Source organism: Mytilus edulis, chromosome 4 (genome assembly GCF_963676685.1).
Source record: "Mytilus edulis chromosome 4, xbMytEdul2.2, whole genome shotgun sequence".
NCBI classification, from domain to species: domain Eukaryota; kingdom Metazoa; phylum Mollusca; class Bivalvia; order Mytilida; family Mytilidae; genus Mytilus; species Mytilus edulis.
Window position 1 is genome coordinate 89,302,172 of NC_092347.1, and position 14,612 is coordinate 89,316,783.

Sequence of the window (14,612 nt, forward strand, 5' to 3'; positions counted from 1 at the left end):
AAAGTACGGTCTTCAACACGGAGCCTTGGCTGACGCCGAACATTAATGAAGCTATAAAGGGCCCAAAAACTGACTAGTTAATTACCAATCAAACTGGAAAACAAACGGTATGATATATATCAAAAACGAAAAACACTTATGAACCACGTCAACAAACGACAACTACTGAACAACAGGTTTCTGACTCTTGTCATTGCTTTTGACCTTATAAGTTTGATAGATTTTGATTTTGATATTTTATATTGGCTATCTTGAAAAAAAAGCCGCCAAATTGAAATTTCAAGGTGGGTCCATATCGTATATTGTTTGAAACACAACAAGAACTACAACAGATCAAATTTGGTGCTTTTTTTCACCAAACCCACAATTTTGTTCACCGATCTGCCGGATAACATGGAAGGTTGTACATGAGAAGGTGCTTACATCATCTTTCTTCGTTTTATTGTTGGTAGTTGTCTCCTCCATGTCCTTGGCAAATCATAGCAACTTTTTACATCATTTTATAATCATTATCATATTAAAGCAATCATTTGAAAGCGAATTTTGTGTATAAAGTCCATACATATTTTGCTGACTTTGATTCAATGGTTATCGTTTGATTTTTTTATACTTATTTATGAAAACACCACAGTTTATCATTAATTTTTATTTCTTTTTTGGCAGAATGATACATATGATTTTTTTGTCGGATAGTACGAGTAGTTATGATGTTTGGCGGCATAATATCTTTGATTTTTTGCGTTCATGACTATCTATTGTGACAACTCAGTATTGTTTCTTTTAATTTTAAATTAGCAGAGTCATTCATGTATTGCGAAAGTTTACTAATTTTTAAGTTGGTAATTTTTTACTGCTGTACCCCTGTTTTTGGCTTTTTTACCTTTTATATCTGGTTGTTTTGTTCAAATATTGTTGTCGAAATAATGGAATTTTATACTGAAATTGGGTGTCCTACTATACAGATCCAGCCCTACAGATATCACTATGCTGTAATTGCTTTAAAGCTCCGCCCACTGCCTGACTGAGTATTGTTTGAACCTGTGTGACCTCAGAATGTGTATTCCAGTTACATTCCAATGACAATGGCAATTGTCGATTTCAAAACTTGAATGTGTATGATTGTGTTACAAAATCAACCATGTCAATTTCAGCATGCAGCCCATGTTTAGTGAATGTCAAGTCTGAAGCGTAGGACAACTCGTAGACTTCTGTTTCAAATTTGACAATGTTTTGTTATTTTTTTTACTGTTGAAATCAGTTGTTATGTTAAAATAGATAATTATTCACCTTGAGCGATGTATTATTGTTGACTATTCGAGATTCTTTTTTTGCGAACCCGTCTTCCGCGTAATGTGTGATTTTGATATTACTACGCGGGCCTCAAGGGATTACAAATCGAAAATAAATGCTAAATATGTTAATTTTTGTGTCTTTCAAAAAACAAACAATATACAGAATTAATTGCAGGATAAAGACAATGACTGTTTAGTGTCTTCAAATATCAGCTGTATTTGAACTCGACTCGAAACAGGTGTAGTAGCTCGCTAAAAGCTCGCATACACCTTGTTTCCTAGCCTCGTACAAATACAGCTGATATTCAACGACACTAAACAGTTATTGTCTATATATGCGACTGTGATACAAGTCATACAAGTGAGAGATTTAACTACATTATGTAGCTATAAATACAAGTTCAATTCATCATTATATCTACATAAGAAAATACCGGTACTAAGTTAGGAATATGACAGTTGTTATCCATTCGTTAAATGTGTTTCGGCTTTTGATTTTGCCATTTAATTGTGGACTTTTCGTTTTGCATTTTCATCGGAGTTCGAAATTTAAGCTAATGCTTATGGTATATTAAAGTCGCTGATGAGTCTTTTGTCTGGCTACAAGATGACAAGCCTAATATTGTTGATGAGTTTATTACTTAATTGATATTGCACCATGTCTTATCAACCATAATCAATTTACATTTGTTTTACACAAGAGTAATATGATGGATGTATTTTTAGAGCAGAACTCTTTTGGAGCAAAAGAGATCACTAACGATTTTGTTTAGTAAAATTGAGAATGGGAATGGGGAATGTGTCAAAGAGACAACAACCCGGCCATAGAACATACAACAGCAGAAGGTCACCAACAGGTCTCCAATGCAGCGAGAAATTCCCGCACCCGGAGGCGTCCTTCAGCTGGCCCTAAACAAATATATATACTAGTTCAGTGATAATGAACGCCATACTAAACTCCAAATTGTACACAAGAAACTAAAATTAAAATGAATACAAGACTAACAAAGGCCAGAGGCTCCTGACTTGGGACAGGCGCAAAAATGCGGCGGGGTTAAACATGTTTATGAGATCTCAAACCCCCTATACCTCTAGCCGATTTTAAAAAAGTAAACGCATAACAATACGCACAATAAAATTCAGTTCAAGAGAAGTCCGAGTCTGATGTCATAAGATGTAACCAAAGAAAATAAACAAAATGACAATAATACATAAATAACAACAGACTACTAGCAGTTAATTGACATGCCAGCTCGACACTTTAATTAAACTGATTGAAAGATTATGTCTTCATCATATGAATATCAGGCACAATCCTTCCCGTTAGGGGTTTAGAATCATACAATCATAACATATATGAGAAAAACATAACCCGTGTCATGCCAACAACTGGTTTTTAAATAAATATGCTTAGTTCCGATGCAAAGACCCTATAAGTTAATCAATATTAACGCCAAAGTATGCAATCTTTAATGACCTGACAACAGTATCGTAACTATATCTCTTCTTAATAAGTCTATTTAAAGGTTTGTTAGCTTCTGAGGTGAATAATGACATTTTTGTGCTTTTTAAAGAATATTTGCATAAAACATTGGATGTGAAATACCTGAACGTATAATAAGTCTGCGTGTTGAGCTATATTTACGAATGATGTCCTTATACCGATGATTTAAGGTTTGTTTTGATCACGTGACACTAAATCCATCATAAAGTGTCAACGCTATTACAAGAAAAGAAAACGACCAGCAGACCAACAACAGCATGTGAAACACAACATAGAAAACTTAATTCTGAGCATTACGTAAAAACTGACAAGCCTAATATTGTTGATGAGTTTATAACTTAATTGATATTGCACTATGTCTTATCAACCAGAATCAATTAACATTTGTTTTACACAAGGGTAACGGATGTAGATAGTAGAGCAGGACTCTTTTGGAGCGTAAGCGATCACTTGCGATTATGATAACATTTTGCTTTGATCACATGAATAAAGGCAACAGTAGTATACCGCTGTTCGAATGTCATAAATCGATTTAGAGAAAAACAATTCTGGTTACAAACTTAAACCGAGGGAAACACGTCACCTATAAGAGGAAAACAAAGAAACAACAGAAACACAAAAGTGCAACAAAAAACCAAACAACAATGTAACACACACAGAAAGAAACTATAAGATAACAAACGCCATTTTACTGACTTGGTACATGACACTATTTTGAAGTTGTCTTTTGTTGATTTTTGACTGAACTTTATCTTTTAATTTTAGGCTATGTTGTTTTCTGTCCTGCTTCAAATAAAAGTTCAGATTTTTCTGTTGTTGATGCTTTCATTTTCTTATATTAAGGGGGTGTAAAACAATAGATTTTTTTTTAATAATTTGTCAAAATGTAGTTTATATCATGCTTTTAAAAAAATAATGATAAATAGAATGGGTCACGTGTCCTATTTTCCCGCTACAGGTTGTGAAAAATTGAAAGATTTTGTATAGATTATGCATGAAAAACCATTTTTTCTGCCATAAAAAGAAAACTACATCATAGACTTTTGAGATAAAATATGAGAATATAGCTCTAAAATTATGCTTTCAGATAAGAAAAAGAAGAAATGGGGTAACGGGACTTTTTTTCTTGCAACATAATAAAATAGGTAAATTCCTAATACATTCTATTGTAAAAGAAAATTTATCTGAATTATCTACCCTTACATTTAAGTTTTCTCCCCTTAGAGGCTAGGTTAGAAAAAAATTGAATTAAACAAAAGTTCCTTGTTTTTGTAAATACAGCCATAAATATGAAAAAATGCCATTTTCTATATTGAATTATTACACATGAATTACATACTATTCTCGAAATTTAACATGTGCAAATAAATCATAATTATATTTAACATGTTTAATGAGGACATTTCTGGATAAAAAGAAAAACATATATAAAGTGTTCGTGTATTCTCCTTTTGCACATACACCAGGATAACTCTTAAAGAATATGATTTACAAGATAATCTGGCTTTGGGCTGAAAACAATCTAATATATCTGACAAATATATTCATAGCAGGAGGTACCGGTGCTTGTCTCCATTAGTCTGGTCTCTCCCTGCGTGCGTAAAAAATTGTCTGTACCTGGGTGCTCTACAGTCCAGTTGAAATATATTAATTCTATTCCTTCATCATCCACAAATGACGGATGATTATCATTTTTTTCCCCTTGGAAATAGATGCGCATCATATCATTTGCAGCTGAAACGAAAAAAAAATATTCCTTGATGAAATACATTTTTCCATGATAGTTTGTCAGATATCAGTTTATTGGAAAAAAAAAGTTATGTCAAATTTACGAGATTCGAATAACTTCCATCGCCTTACTGCACCTACATTTTATAACCCAATCACTCATAAACTTCAAATCCATGTTCAGGGTGCTTCTGCGCGTTCAGCAAACAATTGTATAATATTTTTGTAGAAAAGTTATGTATGCTTAAAGTTTTAACATTAAATTGTTATATTATGTTCCCTTTGATGAGTTCTCGAACTAATGATAAAGAAATTTGGTAAATTTCTAAAATTGTTTGTTTAATCCTGCTAACTATAAGGTGTTTTTTTTTGTATTTGAGACGATGTTATGTCATAATTTTAAAACGTTAAGCATACATTTTGAAAATATATAGAAACTAAGGTTTCAACTCCCTGAGGCAAAGTAACCGTAGACTGATTTTGGCTATTTCCCATGTTCTTTTTTGTTCAAATTCCTCTACAATTGTTTCGGTTCATATACATCATTGGCATGCAAATATTCGGCTTTAGTCGTTCCTAATGAAGGTAAATGCAGAATAGACGTATGAAACTTGTTGTTTTCTCTTTTTTAGGCAACAGTAGTTTACCTAGATGATTTAAGGTTCATTTGATTCAAAATACCTACTCATAGAATATTGTTTTACAGTTAAGGGGTAAATTAAAGGGTTTAACTAATTGTTTTTACACATGAGCCATAGGCAATTCATACACTTTGAAAATAAAGACTATAGTTTGTCCTACTAACTTATAAAATCGAGTAATTATTCATTGAGTAAAATTTAAAAATTTGGCCTTATGTAACTATATTACCCATCAGATCAACAGCCCAATCATAAACCTGCTCAGAGTTGATTAGTAAGAGATGTGCACCGTCTGCTTTGCATATTGATTTGGCAATGGTATGGTTTTTTGCTGTTGTAAAAGCCTTGTAACAAATGTTGACGTTTGCTTCATATTTATATCCCATTGTTCCATTACATAATTCTGAAAAGAAAATCAAATTGGTCATATTCATATTCATAGTCATACTGAAGCACGCCTCCGGGTGCGAGAGTTTCTCGCTGCATTGAAGACCCATTGGTGGCCTTCTGCTGTTGTCTGCTCTTTGGTCGGATTGTTGTCTCGTTACACATTCCCCATTTTCATTCCCCATTTTCATTCTCAATTTTGTAAACATTTGTAAGATTCTGTGAAACAACTTCAAACTATTTTATTATATGTTAAAACAAACTTTACATATGAAAGTGCCCCTGTGATGTTAAAATCGTTTCTTTTGTCTTAACGCATTTTTATTGTTAATACCTATATTGAGTCAAGATATGCGGTACTTGACTGTATCTGATGTATACTTTATTTCAAGTTCGATGGGATAGATGCGTTTATCATATACTTAGTACAAAATACAGTAATTTTGTATATCTAATAAAGGGTCTTTTTTCCAGTCTGTATCACATACCCTATATCGCATACCCCTTATCGCATGGCTAAATCCGTATCGCATACCCCGTATTGCATGGCAAAACCCGTATCGCATAGCTGGCGTGACGTCATAATGTGAATGGCGTCAACTTTTGACCTATGACGTCCAGTCGATGTATTCCTGGCATGAAAGGGGAAAAAAATAGTTCAAACTAACAAAAATTTTGAAATAAAATCGATATTTTCCAAAAAATTAGTACCCAGTAACTTTACGAGCGATTTTTATCTATATAGTAAAAGACACAATAAAATGGAAATATCATTGTTTATTTGGTCTTATTTTTTGTGAAGTCTGTTTTCATTACACAAATGGAAATTTTTACGAATTAATTTGATTAGAAAAGAAAGCCAACTTTTCAATAAATATTTTTCTTGGTGTTCACCTCGTCAGAAGTTGAAATGAACCAGATCATGAACAATATCATCGCCAAATAAACTAGAAAACTTTAATCATTTCTACATCGTACAATATTTATTTTTTAAATATTAATTTTTGTTGAAATAATAGGACAGTATCATTTGTGGGTGCATTTTATTACATTGTCTTAAACTTATATTGAGAATAAAATTAGGTTATAGGTAATATTGCGATGTGGATATTAAGCAAATAAGGAAGTCTATAAAAAAAAAAGGTCAGCTGGGAAAATAGAGCACAATCATAATATTCTTTTTTTGTTTATACATGTAATTTCGGACGATTTAAAAAAAAATGGATATCCCATGAATCTGATTCTATTAAATTATATGATAAACAGAATAATACATGGCGAAATCCATATCACATGCCGTACCACCCTCGACCAATATCATTCCTTGGGCCTAAAAGCTCTCGGGCTGATATTGATATCTCGGGATGATATGGCGTATGATACTGATTTTGCCATGTATTATTCTCTATTTATCATATGTTTAGTACAAAATACAACAATTTCGTATATCTAATAAAGGTTCTTTTTTCCGGTCTGTATCACCTACCCTGTATCACACACCCCGTATCGCATGGCTAAATCCGTATCGCCTACCCCGTATCGTATAGCAAAACCCGTATCGCATACCTAGCATGACGTCACAATTCGAATGACGTCAACGTTTGACCTATGGCCTTCAGTTGCTGTATTTCCTGGCATAGGAAAAAAATGAGTTCCCACTAAAATAAAAATGTTTTATAATTTCAACTAAAATCGATATTTTTTCCAAAAAATATTACCCAGTAACTTTACGAGCATTTGTTTTTTATATAAAACAAAAACACAATAAGATGTAGAATTTTTTTTAAGTTTTATTGTTCATTTGGTCATAATTTCCGTGAAGTTTGTTTTCATTACCTGATGGATTAAATACAAATTTTTACGGGTTAAATTTTGGTTAGAATAAATGTAGATAACAAATTTTTCAAGAAATGCTTGTCTAGCTGTTCACCGCTTCAGCAAATTAACATGATCATGAATGATTTCATCGCCAAATAAACAATAACACTTTAAACATTTCTACATCTTATATTTATTTGATAAATGTAAATTTAAGTTGATATAATATGACAGTAAAATACAGGAAAATAATGATAGAATTGAGAATGGAAATGGGGAATGTGTCAAAGAGACAACAACCCGACCATAAAGCAAACAAAAGCTGATGTCCACTAATTGGTCTTTGCTAGCTTATAATCTCAGACGATTTAAAACAAAAAATAGATATCCCATAAATCTGATTTTATTAAAATATATGATAAACAGAATACTATATCTTGAAAATGTCAGTTTCAGAGAATTTTTTGTTTGAGAGTGGTGTTGTTTTACATAGTACAATTAATGTCTCCCTTATACAAAATACTGGTATCCATATTGAAAATACTGTTTTATAGAACAAGCCGGCAGGGCCAATTGTTTAAGTTTGTCTTTTAGTTTACTGTTTTGATATTAAAAAAGGAAACATTCAAAAAAAGTATCAATAAGTTATTCGGATATCCGCCATCATTATAATGTAGATTTTTTTTCAATTTTTCAAAGCATAGTTAAAAAAAAAAACTTAAACTAAATTAAAATTGAAAATTGAGCAACGGTTGTATAATTCTAAGAATTAAAAAAAATCAAAGTTCATACATATCTATATATGGCAGTTGATTTTCCATTCGTTTGATGTGTTTGAACTTTTAATTTTGCCTTTTGATTTCGAAATTTCCGTTTTAAATTTTCCTCGCAATGCGGTATTTTTGATATTTTACTTTTTCAAAACACAGAGGAAACATAAAACAATTTTTAGTTTAGTATTGCGAACTGATTTGAAATTCAAACCCAGACTTTAATACATGGTTTCTTATAAAGTATTCTATAGTATTGCAAAGATATTGTTCTAATACCAACTGTATTGTTAATAATATTGTTACAATCAAATATAAATGTGAAAGTAATCGGAAATGCATATTTGTGATGAAGTGCAAACAGTTTAACTAAGTGCAGTAATAAATTTAATATTCTGTTCTGCCTGCAACACCATGACTTATACTTCCAAAGTGACATCTATCAGCACTTTAGAATGCTTAAATATGTTTTTAAAAAAATTCTTACATGGCATAATATTACTAGTGGAAATAAAGACCGAGGAAAAATGTCACAAGTGAATAGATTAACTGATATTGCAATCAACAAATTAATAATGATAGTTTGAATATTTGTTATTCTTTTCTAAGTACTAGTTATCCCTTTTATAGTTCTTTACTCCCACTTCCTCTTTTCTGAATTAGTTTGATTTCTAGTGACCATTTTCTATCTTAAATCTTATCAAGCATCGCTATTTTAAGGAACAAGTTCTGATTGCATCAAACATTTCTATTGAATAAATAAGTACTTATTATATAATATAGTTTTTTCGCATTAAGTTTTATAATTTGGCATGTCTTCCTTCGTGTATGTTCCTTATTCAAGTTAACTAAAACGACGAACTTCATACATCATTTAGAATAATTTTGAGTATTAACTTAAGCTGGGTAATAATTTATGGATGTAAAAATGTATAAACAAGACAAAATTTAAACTGAACTTGTTCACTCCGATTTTTTAAGACAACGGTTTTAAGTTAGTTTTCGTTGTCCGATTATGTATTTCCTCTTACTAGCCTGGAATGAGAACCTTTTTTTCAAATGGTCAAACAATGTGCTCACTTGTTCATTTGAAAGATTAGATGGTAATTTTATTTATTTATATTTCAAAGGAAAATGTTGGGTACACGTACATGTCATTAAGTAATGTAATATATAACCAACATAACAATATAAGACTCAAAGTTATCAAATGGTCTACAATAATATGCAATGTCTATACAAAATACCAAGATCGTCAAAAAAGTTAGTATCTCTTACTCGATTTCTCCCTTTCTTGACCTGTTGATTATTTTGATTCAAACAATGTGTGGTTCGTTTGATATCAGTTCTTCATTTATCCAAATTCGATGATGACGTCAAATGTTCTTGTTTTCCTCTGAAATTCCAATAGACAACTTTCGAGTTCGATGCATTTCCGTCAAAAACTCTGGTTTTAGTGAACATCAGTCGTGCATTTAGGGGCATCTTCACTTCCATTCCAATGTTGAGCGAGTGGTTGGAAAATTATAATACTATATTACACGATTTATTCGGCAAACTAAATTCTCATAATTTATAATCAGCACTGCTGTCATTAGGGAATTGTGCTTAAGTACCTACGAAACAAAAAATATTTCTAGTTTTTTCTGCACAATGACGATCACTTAGACGCTCGAGGAACGTTGATAGTGCAGGGATACAGGCGACCACATCTATCTGGTAAATGACGTCACAAAGGCGCGCCTAATTGACGAGTTTTTTCCAGTGACGGATGAACTCGAAAGTGGTCTATTGTGACGTTACGGTAAAAAGCGACCATGCCTGGTGACGTCGAATATAAAGAACATAACCTTTTTGCAGATCATTAGAAAAGATTATTATTGTCTGTATATCGTCTAAGTTTTCTAAGTTTTAAAACCAGATTTAATCAACCATATTTTACATAAGAAAATGCCTGTACAAAGTGAGGAATATGACAGTTGTTATCCATTCGTTTGAGCTTTTGGTTTTGGTATTTGTTTTCGAACTTTCCGTCATAAATTTTCCTCGGAGTTCGGTATTTTTATAACTTTACTATATACTTACTATTCAGACTTGAATTGTGTAACGAGATGGTTTATTATGGGCCTTTATATATAAATATTTTACTTCTTCAATGAAAACAAAACAGTATTCAGTCAATTTCTTCAAAAAGCTGGTTGATGTTTAAAAAATTGAACCAAATAAAGGCAACAGTAGTATACCGCTGTTCTAAATTCATAAATCGATTGAGACAAAAAATCCGGGTTACAAACTAAAACCTAAGGGAAACACATCAAATATAAGAAGAGAACAACGACACAACAGAAACACACTCAGAAATTAACTATAATATAACAATGGCCAGGCATGTTCCTGACTTGGCGGAGGACATTTTTTAGAAAAAGTGGTGGGTTGAACCGGATTTTGTGGTTAGCCAAACCTTCCACTTTTATTTCAATATAAATATAACATTAAAACGACAACATAACATGACTAAGAAACCAAAATTAGTAGCTATCAAAAAGTACCAGGCTTATAATTTAATACGCCAGACGCTCGTTTCGTCTACATAAGACTCACTAGTGACGCTTAGATAAAAAAAAGTTCGAAAGCCAAAAATAGTACAAAGTAGAAGAACATTGAGGACCAAAAATTCCAAAAAATTGTACCAAATACGGCTAAGGTTATCTGCCTGGGATAATAAAATCCTTAGTATTTAGAACAATTCATACTTTTGAAAACAGTAAATTTATAAAAATGACTATATTTTAGATAAACATGTTATCACCGAAGTGATGACTAGCTACAGAATAAAACGAAAACTTAAAACAAACTAAATCAGCACATGAAAAAACACAGCGGAACAAATGATATAATCAAGACAATCAGTAAAAAAATATTGTTTATCTTAGTTTAAAAACATATCAAAATGAGCATTCATTTGCATGGTTTGGTGCATAAAACTGTCCTTGTCATGCTCACTCCCTTTCAGGAATAATATTCTTGAAACTGACTCCTAATTTTTTGGCATTTTGAAGAATCTTCGTATCAACAAACAGCATAGAAACAAATGTAGTATCTTAAACAAACATTACAATTTTAATGTCTGTTCAATAGAATCATTAAACTTCAGTAATCTTCAGCTCTCTTCAAAGCTATAACTAGTTATTATTAGGAAGCAAGCAATACTAATCGGCTAAAATACCTTTACAAGATTTAAACAAAAAGTATGTTGATTCAAATTTGAAATTATCAAAGTGAATAAATGAATGACATAAGTATGTATTAACACTTACTTGTCTTTCTGATGGTTTTCGATCCCACAGAGGTTTCTTTATGGGGGAAGTGTGCAGAGTACATATGACACTGTCCTGTAACCGATTGGTAGTTAGCTGAGTAACAGTTTGCTATACTTGTACATGAGCTAGCACATTCCAAGAAATGTTTGGTAATTAATGTTCTGATAGACGAATTGGTTGGCACAATTCGTGTATCTGTTTCAAGTTCGAATTTCTGTTCGTTGATATTCATGCTGCTGGTATAAAGTAACATAAAAGTAGCCGTTGCTACTGCTGTGTAGATGATTTGATGAAACATTCTAGTAAATTATATTCTTATCTACATTTCTTTTCTTTCTTTCAAATTAAGTAATGAAAATATCGGTCTTACATACATCTATATCAGCGATCTGGACATTATAATCATATAAAATTAACTAAATTTCATTGGATATACCGTATGCTGAAAAAAAACTTATTCTTACATATGACATCCTTATGCAACTGTGGCTCATTCAAATGAGCTATGATAAATAATATTAGAATTGTTCCAGAATTACGTGATGGTGGATGCAGGATTCATCCACTTAATTGGTAACTTAAATTGGAACAAAAAGGTATACTTTGATATCCTTTGGGATTTTGTGAAGGATTATATAACATATTGGACAAAAAATCTCTATTCTTACAAGATTAGGTCGTAATACAAATTGGAATTTTACAAAATGCATTGAAATTAATATTAATGATCATTAATCCTATAAGTTTGGAAGACGACAACAAAGTACAAAACCAGACTTATTTCCATGTTGTTTGTACCGACAATAACTAATGTAGGTTTAGTGCGAAAGTATTAGTTTCTTAATTAATAATTAATATTAACAAACCGCTTTTAAAGTTAACATGTTGTTGATGACAGTATTTAATTTAATTTTGGATGTAACGCGTCTTCTGATTGGCTGACCGTCACGTCATCAACGTTTTTTCATGATTTACTCTGGTATTACATGGAATTAAGAATTAAATTATAAGCAATGACTGTAATATTTTTTCTGCCTATTCAAATAACATATAAAAAATATGGTGCACACTATATTAAAATAACTCTCTACGCGGGTTATTTAGTTTGCACCACATTTTTATGTCATTTCTTTATAGACAGTCATTGCTTAAATATTTTTTTAACGTCATATGCTCTATACAAATGATTTGACTTCTATTGAATAATTCAAAGTTTGGTTGATCACTTACAGAAATAAAGAATGTTGTGACTAGATCGTCAAAGATACCAGGATTTCTATTTCGTCGACAAAAGACTCCATAATAGCTCGAATCAAAAACGTTAAGAGACCAAATTGAGTACGAAGATCATTGAGGTTCCAATATTTCGGAAAGATAATGATGAAAACTGATGTCAGATTACTTAAAATGCTGATAGGACACATTTCTATTTTTGAGTACTGTGGATTCATTTTTATTCGTGGTATACCAATTTTCGTGGGTTTCGTGGGTCACAGCGAACCACGAATTTAAGAATTCAACAAAGAATAATCCCGAGAAATGTGTATGGAGTCGGATGTTTATTTCCGGTTATGTTTTGCAGTTCTAGTGTAGTGTTGATTAGCGATAAACATTGTAACATAACACGTGTTTTTTATTGAAAGAAGATACAAGTATTTTGATTAATTCTATAATAAATATATCGAATATCAGTGATAATTTACTTTTTGAAATTGATTAAAACTGTTCATGGAAAATAACTGCAAGTTGTTAATTACCGTGTCATAGTTTGGTTTACCAGTGAATAAAAATCAATATGATTAAGTACGGGGATATTTCCCGTAGGTAATATTGTTTATGACAGGAACATTTATTTTCACACCTTATACTCATATCACTGTTTATTATATCGTGATTAGGGAAATGAGCTTTCAATTATAAAATTTTGAATGCCTTATAGAATTCAGACAAGAATTTATTAATTGTAAAACAAACAAATAATTAGTTGTCTCTGTCCATTATTGTAATCGAAATTATCAATGAACACTTTAAACTAGAATGACCAAGCGAGGATTTTGACAATTCAAAACTTTTTCAATGAATTCCTTCTTTTTTGTTTTGTTTTATTATTGATAAAACCAAGGAGGTTATATGATCTAATAAATCAAAAAGAAATCCACGAATTACGTATCTAATTTTTTGTTGTTGTAATCAGCGATCCACGAATTTACGTATACCACGAAATGCCTTTTTTTCTCTATCCACGAAAATTGATACCCACGAAAATAAATGAATCCACAGTAACCAAAGAAACAGCTCATGGTGATATTACAAACAATCTGTATGCGGTTAAAATAACGATCGAATTCATTACTTAAATGAGACAATTTTTATCAAATTGATGATAATGTTTCATTTCTTTGTTAGACTATACGAATCGTAATTTACCACAAACTAAGCATGTGACCGTTCACCTAACGTTAAAATTATCAAATATAAAACTGAATACAACTTTTTGTGTTTTTCACTGATTTAGACTTAACAAAATCGTCAGTAAAATTGACATTGACAGGTAGCTATTCCTAAGCAAAAAAAAAAAAGAAGACGTCATTCAATAAATGATTATCTGGATTAACCTTCAGCAGGAAGGTTAAATGCCAAATATTTGAACACCAAGTATGCAGAAGAACCGAAATTATCGTATATCTACAACACCAAAAAGGATCTAAAAATAATAGCTAAATGATACAATTGTCAATCAAGGCTACTATTATATCAGTTCCAATGACTGATTACTGGCTTCATAACATTTCCCTGAACGAATAGTCAACCTACAGATGTAAGAAACATACATTTAACTTGGAAAATATTACCCGTTTAATCAGTCTAATAAACCCGAAAAGTCAATCGTCCATAAAATACCACAAATAGATAGAACACTAAACATAGAGCAACGAAAAACTCACAGAATAAGGGCTAAAGCTTATGAAAGGGTAAGCAGGTTATTTTTTTATTTGTCAACCCTATGATACTGCTCATGACAATGGTAAATCCTGCGTAATATCACTCTCTCGTAAACTTGGTAAATTTAAAACAAACTTACGACACATACAACCAAAATATAGTGTAGCTTAATGCAATTCTAAAAAGGAATGTACAGTTAATCCACATTA